Genomic DNA, 7947 nt, shown 5'->3' on the forward strand with positions numbered 1-7947 from the left:
ACTACTGAAAGAGCTGCTTTCTGTGCTTGGCCCTCCTATGTTGAACATAATAAACGGCTCTCTATCCACCGGATGTGTACCAAACTCACTAAAAGTGGCAGTAATAAAGCCTCTCTTGAAAAAGCCAAATCTTGACCCAGAAATTATAAAAAACTATCGGCCTATATCGAATCTTCCATTTCTCTCAAAAATTTTAGAAAAAGCTGTTGCGCAGCAACTCACTGCCTTCCTGAAGACAAACAATGTATACGAAACGCTTCAGTCTGGTTTTAGACCCCATCATAGCACTGAGACTGCACTTGTGAAGGTGGTAAATGACTTTTTAATGACGTCAGACCGAGGTTCTGCGTCTGTCCTCGTGCTCCTAGATCTTAGTGCTGCTTTTGATACCATCGATCACCACATTCTTTTGGAGAGATTTGAAACCCAAATTGGTCTACATGGACAAGTTCTGGCCTGGTTTAGGTCTTATCTGTCGGAAAGATATCAGTTTGTCTCTGTGAATGGTTTGTCCTCTGACAAATCAACTGTAAATTTCGGTGTTCCTCAAGGTTCCATTTTAGGACCACTATTGTTTTCACTATATATTTTACCTCTTGGGGACGTCATTCGAAAACATAATGTTACATTTCACTGCTATGCGGATGACACACAGCTGTACATTTCAATGAAACATGGTGAAGCCCCAAAATTGCCCTCGCTAGAAGACTGTGTCTCAGACATAAGGAAGTGGATGGCTGCAAACTTTCTACTCTTAAACTCGGACAAAACAGAGATGTTTGTTCTAGGTCCCAAGAAACAAAGAGATCTTCTGTTGAATCTGACAATTAATCTGGATGGTTGTACAGTCGTCTCAAATAAAACTGTGAAGGACCTCGGTGTTACTCTGGACCCTGATCTCTCTTTTGAAGAACATATCAAGACTGTTTCAAGGACAGCTTTTTTCCATCTACGTAACATTGCAAAAATCAGAAACTTTCTGTCCAAAAATGACGCAGAAAAATTAATCCATGCCTTTGTTACTTCTAGGTTGGACTACTGCAATGCTCTACTTTCCGCCTACCCGGATAAAGCACTAAATAAACTTTCAGTTAGTGCTAAATACGGCTGCTAGAATCCTGACTAGAACCAAAAAATTTGATCATATTACTCCAGTGCTAGCCTCCCTACACTGGCTTCCTGTTAAGGCAAGGGCTGATTTCAAGGTTTTACTGCTAACCTACAAAGCATTACATGGGCTTGCTCCTACCTATCTTTCCGATTTGGTCCTGCCGTACATACCTACACGTACGCTACGGTCACAAGACGCGGGCCTCCTAATTGTTCCTAGAATTTCTAAGCAAACAGCTGGAGGCAGGGCTTTCTCCTATAGAGCTCAATTTTTATGGAATAGTCTGCCTACCCATGTGAGAGACGCAGACTCAGTCTCAACCTTTGTCTTTACTGAAGACACATCTCTTCAGTAGGTCCTATGATTAAGTATAGTCTGGCCCAGGGGTGTGAAGGTGAACGGAAAGGCTGGAGCAACGAACCGCCCTTGCTGTCTCTGCCTGGCCGGTTTCCCCTTTTTCCACTGGGATTCTCTGCCTCTACCCCTATTACGAGGGCTGAGTCACTGGCTTACTGGTGTTCTTCCATGCCGTCCCTGGGAGGGGTGCGTCACTTGAGTGGGTTGAGTCACTGACGTGGTCTTCCTGTCTGGGTTGGCGCCCCCCCCTTGGGCTGTGACGTGGCGGAGATCTTTGTGGGCTATACTCGGCCTTGTCCCGGGATGGTATGTTGGTGGTTGGAGATATCCCTCCAGTGGTGTGGAGGCTGTGCTTTGGCAAAGTGGGTGGGGTTATATCCTACCTGTTTGGCCCTGTCCAGGGGTTTCATCGGATGAGGCCACTGTGTCTCCTGACCCCTCCTGTCTCAGCCTCCAGTATTTATGCTGCAGTAGTTTATGTGTCGGGGGGCTAGGGTCAGTCTGTTACATCTGGAGTATTTCTCTTGTCTTTTCCGGTGTCCTGTGTGAATTTAAATATGCTCTCTCTAATTCTCTCTTTCTCTTTCTTTCTTTCTCTCTCTCGGAGGACCTGAGCCCTAGGACCATGCCTCAGGACTACCTGGCTTGATGACTCCTTGCTGTCCCCAGTTCACCTGGCCGTGCTGCTGCTCCAGTTCCAACTGTTCTGCCTGCAGCTATGGAACCCTGACCTGTTCACCGGACGTGCTACCTGTCCCAGACCTGCTGTCCCAGACCTGCTGGAACCCTGACCTATTCACCGGACGTGCTACCTGTCCCAGACCTGCTGTTTTCAACTCTCTAGAGACAGCAGGAGCGGTAGAGATACTCTCAAAGATCGGCTATGAAAAAGCCAACTGACACTTACTCTTGTGTTACTGACTTGTTGCACCCTCGACAACTACTATGATTATTATTATTTGACCATGCTGGTGATTTATGAACATTTGAACATATAGGCCATGTGCTGTTATAATCTCCACCCGGCACAGCCAGAAGAGGACTGGCCACCCCTCATAGCCTGGTTCCTCTCTAGGTTTCTTCCTAGGTTTTGGCCTTTCTAGGGAGTTTTTCCTAGCCACCGTGCTTCTACACCTGCATTGCTTGCTGTTTGGGGTTTTAGGCTGGGTTTCTGTACAGCACTTTGAGATATCAGCTGATGTAAGAAGGGCTATATAAATAAATTTGATTTGAAACAGCAAATGTGTATAGCCTACTCTGGTCGTCCAACAGCGATCTAGCCAACAGCTTGCAGATACAGCCCTGCCTGTAATGTCCTATCCCGGAGCTCAAGAAATTGACATTACTAAGCTGCTCCCGAATGTACTACGTCAGGACATGGAAATCGATTCTATCGTAGTACATGTGGGGTTTAATGACATTATGAAGGGCAGCTCTGAACAGTTGAAACTGGATTTTAAATAGCTGATTGACTCTCTGCTAGACACTAATAAAAGATCCATCATATCTGGCCCTGTGCCCTCTCTGAATTGTGGCATTGAACGCTTTAGCAGGATTATTTATCCTCACAACTGGCTACGTGATTATTGCAGCTCAATGGGTGTAACTTTTGTTGACAATTTCGATACCTTTTGGAAACAAAACACGTTTTATAAGGAGGATGGGATCCACCCAAATCATTTGAGATCCTGGATCCTTTCACAGAATTATAAGGCTGTGTTGAGACAATGACTTATCAATGACCCAAGCCCAACTCATCTTATCCCTACCATTGTGACATTGAGTTGTCATAATGCTTCAGCAAATGTACATTATACTAGGGGCGTTGGTAGACACAATGTAAGTAGCCTAATTGATGTCCCTCTAACTGTGCTGAATGCCTCTACTGATCCAACAGCTATTGTATGCAGTAATCATGTGCCTATGAACCAGATTTATAATGTTAGCACTGAGGTGGTGTGCCCTAGTAGGAAGTCCACTGTGTGCAGCTCACCCTGCACTAACATAAATAACGTGAGCATATCTACTTCTGTTCTAAGCTTCCCAGTAAAGCAATGAAAAATAGTAAGCATCCCAGAAAAGTGCTCAAAATAGCCCATGTTAACATATGTAGCTTAAGCAACAAGGTTCATGAAATCAATAATTTGCTAGTAACAGATGACATTCATATTCTGACTATCTCTGAAACTCACTTATAATAGATAATACCTTTGGTAGCAATACAAGGTTAAAACATTGACAGAAAATACAGAAATGCAAATGGTGGAGGAGTTGCTGTTTATAGGTCTTCCCTGTGGCTCAGTTGGTAGCGCATGGTGTTTGCAATGCCATCGAACCCACCCACGGGGGGCCAGTAAAAAAAATAAAAAAATAAAGAATTAATTTCATGCAATGTATGCACTCACTACTATAAGTCACTCTGGATAAGAGTGTCTGCTAAATGACTAAAATGTAAAAAAATATATAAATGTATATTCAGAACCACATTCATGTAAAGCTTAGAGAGGATCTTATGTTATATCCTTTTGAAGTAATCTGGCTACAGGTTCATCTGCCTCAGCTAAAGTCCATTCTTGTGAGAATCTGCTATAGACCACCAAGTGCTAACAGTCAGTATCTGGATAACATGTGTGAAATGCTTGATAATGTATGTGATATCAACAGTGAAGTATATTTTATGGGTGATTTAAATATTAACTGGCTTTCATCAAGCTGCAAACTCTTGAACACTATACACGTCAGCTACTACAGCAACTGAAATGACTGCAACACTTAACAAAGCGCTGCAGTTAGCTTCAGACTGGGTGGCAAGGAATAAATTAGTCCTAAATATTTCTTAAACAAAAAGCACTGTATTTGGGACAAATCATTCACTAAACCCTAAACCTCAACTAAATCTTGTAATAAATAGTGTGGAAATTCAGCAAGTTGAGGTGACTAAACTGCTTGGAGTAACCCTGGATTGTAAACTGTCATGGTCAAAACATATTGATACAACAATTGCTGCGCTACCTTCTTAACAGCACTAAAAACAAGGCAGGTCCTACAGTCCCTAGTTTTGTCACACCTGAACTACTGTTCAGTCGTGTGGTCAGGTGCCACAAAAAAGGGACTTAGGAAAATTGCAATTGGGTCAGAACAGGGCAGCACGGCTTGCCCTAGGATGCATACAGAGAGCTAAAATTCATCATATGCATGTCAATCAATCCTGGCTGAAAGTGGAGGAGAGATTGACTTCATCACTACTTGTATTTGTGAGAGGTATTGATATGTTTCAACAACTGGCGTACAGCTTGGACACCCATGCATACCCCACAAGACATGCCACATGAGGTCTCTTCACAGTCCCCAAGTCCAGAACAGACTTTGGGAGGCGCACAGTACTACATAGAGCCATGACTACATGGAACTCTATTCCACATCAAGTAACTGATCCATCAGTAAAATGTGATACAAAAAATAAATAAAATACGCCTTATGGAACAAGGGGGACTGTGAAGCAACACAAACATAGGCAGAGACACATGCATATACAGAAACGATAACATACGCACTAGACACACACGCACACATAGATTTTGTATTGTTGTTATGTGGTAGTGGCGGAGTAGGGGCCTGAGGGCATACAGTGTGTTGTGAAATCTGTGAATGTATTGTAATGTTTTTAAAATTGTATAACTGCCTTAATTTTGCTGGACCCCAGGAAGAGTAGCTGCTGCCAAGGGGATCCATAATAAATATAAATACAAATACATGATGAGATTATTATGGGTAACAGCGAGAATATTTCTATTTCTCTAACGGCAGTCAAGCTTTCATCATGTCACCAGAATAAGACCCATGACATTTCTTGAAAAGGAGTATCAAGATCACCACACACTTTCACCACCCTGTGAAGTTCATCATAACTTACAGTGAGGGAAAAAAGTATTTGATCCCCTGCTGATTTTGTACGTTTGCCCACTGACAAAGAAAGGATCAGTCTATAATTTTAATGGTAGGTTTATTTGAACAGTGAGAGACAGAATAACAACAAAAATATCCTGAAAAACGCATGTCAGAAATGTTATAAATTGATTTGCAGGTTAGTCCTTAGTGGGAGGACCACACACCATATCAAAGCGTGACTCCAAGTATACTTCAAAATAATTGTTATTAAATCAATGTTTGCACCAAAATGCATTTCCACCACAATTTCTCACATTATTAATTTTACAGACCCACCATGTCTAATGAAGAAATTATCTGTTGGCATTTATACAATTTTACTGAAACTTCCTGTTTCCATCACAGCTGTTATGATTTTTTTGTATAGTATAACTTTACTTGCATAAAAACTGTGGATGCAAACATGGTTAATAATTGAAATAACAGTTAAATAAATTTATGTTGTTATTGAAAGTAGCACAAAACCATTGTAACTAAACTGTACAAAAATATAAACATAACATGTCAAGTGTTGGTCCCATGTTTCATGAGCTGAAATAAAAGATCCCATGAATGTACCATGCACACAAAAAAAGTGTATTTCTCTCAGATGTTTTGTGCACATTTGCTTACATCCCTATTAGTGAGCATTTCTCCTTTGCCAAGATAATCCATTCACTTGACAGGTGTGGCATATCAAGAAGCTGATTAAACATTACACAGGTGTACCTTGTGCTGGGGACAATAAAAGGTGCCGTTTTGTCCCACAACACAATGCCACAGATGTCTCAAATTTTGAGGGATCGTGCAATTGGCATGATGACTACAGGAATGTCCACCAGAGCTGTTGCCAGATAACTGAATGTTAATTTCTAGATCATTTGGCAGTACGTCCAACTGGCCTCACAACCGCAGACCACGTGTATGGCTTTGTGTTGGCGATTGGTTTGCTGAGTCAACTCTGTGAACAGAGTGCCCCATGATGTTGGTGGGGTTATGGTATGAGCAGGCATAACAGCAGGAACACAATTGCATTTTATCGATGGCAATATGAATGCACATAGACACTGTGATGAGAGCCTGAGGCCCATTGTCGTACCATTCATCCTCCGCCATTACTACACGTTTTAGCATGATAATGCACTGCCCCATGTCACAAGGATGTGTACACAATTCCTGTAAGCTGAAAATGTCCCAGTTCTTTCATGGCCTGCCTACTCACCAGAAATGTCACCCACTGAGCATGTTTGGGATGCTCTGGATCGACGTGTACGACAGCGTGTTCAAGTTCCCGCCAATATCCAACAACTGGGATAACATTCCACAATCAACAGCCTGATCAATGTGAAGGAGATGTGTTGTGATGCATGTGGCAAATGGTGGTCACGACAGATACTGACTGGTTTTCTGATCCACACTCCTACCTGTTTTTTTAAGGTATCTGTGACCAACAGATGCATATCTGTATTCCCAGTCATGTCAAATCCATAGATTAGGGCCTAAGGAATTTATTTAAATGGCCTGATTTCTTTATATGAACTGTAACTCTGTCAAATCTTAGAAATTGTTGCATTTCTATTTTTTCCCAGTATGAATGTGCACTGGAGAGCATGTCATTACCAAGTGTATTACTGCATGTGTACAAAGCACACAAATCTAATTTTAATATCAGTGTTAACAGAAGGCTACAGAAATGACTACATTTAACAAATATTTTGAATCTTTGTAAAATGGCCATTTCGCTTTCTCATGAAAAGGCTACATGAGTAAATCTTCTACATGAATAAAACTTCTCTCCTCAAGTCTCCAGCCCTCCTCCTTCTTTTCCTATCCTTCAGCTTGTGAAATGTTTTTGTTTGATTACTTATGTGTTGCCGGGGCAACTTGGGTTTAACAGCATGTGATGGAGAAAATATATTTCTCATACATTTTCTTTATTGGACCATGATGACAACTGGATAGGCCTATGCAAAATATATACCCACTCATTGTTGCCACATTTCTGGATTGACACCTTTCCAACAGGCCTGTACTATGTATGGTTTTGGATTCCAGTGTCTGGTTTTTCATATGGGTTTTCCTGAGAGGAAAATATGAGTGAATGTATTGTCTTATCCCGGTCGAGTTGAATATGTTATGACTCACCGTTATAGCACTATTTACCAAACTAAATCCAGCCGATATCCTGACCTCTGTTCATTGTTGCAGATTGCGCACATGCAGTGTTGCGTTTTTTCCCCGCTCTTAAAACAGAAATTCTTTCCCAGATAATTTTTTAAGGCCATTAAACTCAGCCCCTAGAGATTTCATTGAAAGCAGAGGGAGTTTCTTTTAATCGGGGTGTAGCTCTGTGATTGTTCCAAAACGCGTAAGGGGGAAGAAACGGGTGGATCTCAAATATTCCGATGCGGAAAGAGACGCGCATGCCACGCCACGCACGCACGCACATGCTAAACAAAACAAAAACTCTGCGTCAACATGAGCCAATGCGGGACTCCTTGCCGCTGGCGTCAACAGAAGATGTTGGTTAGGGGAAGGGTTAACAAATATGC

This window comes from Salmo salar, chromosome 02 (genome assembly GCF_965601325.2).
Source record: "Salmo salar chromosome 02, fSalSal1, whole genome shotgun sequence".
In the NCBI taxonomy this organism is placed as follows: domain Eukaryota; kingdom Metazoa; phylum Chordata; class Actinopteri; order Salmoniformes; family Salmonidae; genus Salmo; species Salmo salar.